The following is a 2,483-nucleotide window of genomic DNA, read 5'->3' as shown; positions in this document are numbered from 1 at the left end:
TCCCCATACATTTTTGACAATGTGAGGTGTGCATGGCAAAAAACACCACGGTGAAGGCATGTGAAATGATATGAAAATATCAAAAGTTAACTAACCAATGATATTGAAACATATAAATCGAATCATAACTATATGAAACTCGAATTTAAGCCATATTAAACTGGTAATATTGTGATTTTATGCCTGGTTTTCCATACGTTTAGTTTAAATAGAAAGTTATGGAATATAACCTTGGCATATTGGCACTAAAATATATAATAAAGACATTTCAAATCAAACTGAAATGTATTGAAATGAATTTTTCCCATACATTTTTGACAATGTGAGGTGTGCATGGCAAAAAACACTCACGGTGAAGGCATGTGATATAATATGAAAATATCAAAAGTTAACTAACCAATGATATTGAAGCATATAAATCGAATCATAACTATATGAAACTCGAATTTAAGCCATATTAAACTGGTAATATTGTGATTTTATGCCTGGTTTTCCATACGTTAGTTTAAATAGAAAGTTATGGAATATAACCTTGGCATATTGGCACTAAAATATATAATAAAGACATTTCAAATCAAACTGAAATGTATTGAAATGAATTTTTCCCATACATTTTTGACAATGTGAGGTGTGCATGGCAAAAAACACTCACGGTGAAGGCATGTGATATAATATGAAAATATCAAAAGTTAACTAACCAATGATATTGAAGCATATAAATCGAATCATAACTATATGAAACTCGAATTTGAGCCATATTAAACTGGTAATATTGTGATTTTATGCCTGGTTTTCCATACGTTAGTTTAAATAGAGAGTTATGGAATATAACCTTGGCATATTGGCACTAAAATATATAATAAAGACATTTCAAATCAAACTGAAATGTATTGAAATGAATTTTTCCCATACATTTTTGACAATGTGAGGTGTGCATGGCAAAAAACACTCACGGTGAAGGCATGTGATATAATATGAAAATATCAAAAGTTAACTAACCAATGATATTGAAGCATATAAATCGAATCATAACTATATGAAACTCGAATTTGAGCCATATTAAACTGGTAATATTGTGATTTTATTCCTGGTTTTCCATACGTTAGTTTAAATAGAGAGTTATGGAATATAACCTTGGCATATTGGCACTAAAATATATAATAAAGACATTTCAAATCAAACTGAAATGTATTGAAATGAATTTTTCCCATACATTTTTGACAATGTGAGGTGTGCATGGCAAAAAACACTCACGGTGAAGGCATGTGATATAATATGAAAATATCAAAAGTTAACTAACCAATGATATTGAAGCATATAAATCGAATCATAACTATATGAAACTCGAATTTGAGCCATATTAAACTGGTAATATTGTGATTTTATGCCTGGTTTTCCATACGTTAGTTTAAATAGAGAGTTATGGAATATAACCTTGGCATATTGGCACTAAAATATATAATAAAGACATTTCAAATCAAACTGAAATGTATTGAAATGAATTTTTCCCATACATTTTTGACAATGTGAGGTGTGCATGGCAAAAAACACTCACGGTGAAGGCATGTGAAATAATATGAAAATATCAAAAGTTAACTAACCAATGATATTGAAGCATATAAATCGAAGCATAACTATATGAAACTCGAATTTAAGCCATATTAAACTGGTAATATTGTGATTTTATGCCTGGTTTTCCATACGTTAGTTTAAATAGAGAGTTATGGAATATAACCTTGGCATATTGGCACTAAAATATATAATAAAAGACATTTCAAATCAAACTGAAATGTATTGAAATGAATTTTTCCCATACATTTTTGACAATGTGAGGTGTGCATGGCAAAAAACACTCACGGTGAAGGCATGTGATATAATATGAAAATATCAAAAGTTAACTAACCAATGATATTGAAGCATATAAATCGAATCATAACTATATGAAACTCGAATTTAAGCCATATTAAACTGGTAATATTGTGATTTTATGCCTGGTTTTCCATACGTTAGTTTAAATAGAAAAAATTTTCGAATATATATACATATATGAAGAATCTATATTCTAATACTAACATGTTATGGAATATAACCTTGGCATATTGGCACTAAAATATATAATAAAGACATTTCAAATCAAACTGAAATGTATTGAAATGAATTTTTCCCATACATTTTTGACAATGTGAGGTGTGCATGGCAAAAAACACTCACGGTGAAGGCATGTGAAATAATATGAAAATATCAAAAGTTAACTAACCAATGATATTGAAGCATATAAATCGAATCATAACTATATGAAACTCGAATTTAAGCCATATTAAACTGGTAATATTGTGATTTTATGCCTGGTTTTCCATACGTTAGTTTAAATAGAAAAAATTTTCGAATATATATACATATATGAAGAATCTATATTCTAATACTAACATGTTATGGAATATAACCTTGGCATATTGGCACTAAAATATATAATAAAGACATTT

The sequence above is a fragment of the Anastrepha obliqua genome, unplaced genomic scaffold (genome assembly GCF_027943255.1).
Source record: "Anastrepha obliqua isolate idAnaObli1 unplaced genomic scaffold, idAnaObli1_1.0 ptg000115l, whole genome shotgun sequence".
NCBI lineage: Eukaryota > Metazoa > Arthropoda > Insecta > Diptera > Tephritidae > Anastrepha > Anastrepha obliqua.
This window is presented reverse-complemented; position numbering follows the sequence as displayed.